Below are 343 nucleotides of genomic sequence, written 5' to 3'. Positions count from 1 at the left end.
GCTTGTTTGTGCCCTATCTAGCATCCATGGTGGCAAAAGAGCGTTGAATGGGAGGCCCGGTGGCTTTCAGAAAGGTAGTTTGGTGCTAAGAATACTAGACAAAAATTATCTGGTGCTGGCAATGTGTGTGCTGCAGGCCCGGTATCGCAGTATCCTGCATATTTTTTATTCGAAGTGGCATTAGTGAAGACTGTCGTTGTGCAGGAAAATGCGCAATTTCAGGCTATCATCAGCCTTCAGCACATCTAGTTAGTGTTCTCAGTAAAAATGGGTTACCACGACTCCTTTTGGAGGATGGCTTCCCGGCCGTCGTAATGTCAAAACCAAGATTCAGTATGACACG

This window comes from Amblyomma mixtum, chromosome 4, assembly GCF_055824585.1.
Source record: "Amblyomma mixtum isolate Tamu chromosome 4, ASM5582458v1, whole genome shotgun sequence".
Taxonomy (NCBI): Eukaryota; Metazoa; Arthropoda; class Arachnida; order Ixodida; family Ixodidae; genus Amblyomma; species Amblyomma mixtum.
The sequence above is the reverse complement of the archived record's forward strand: the minus strand, read 5'-3'. Positions refer to the sequence as shown.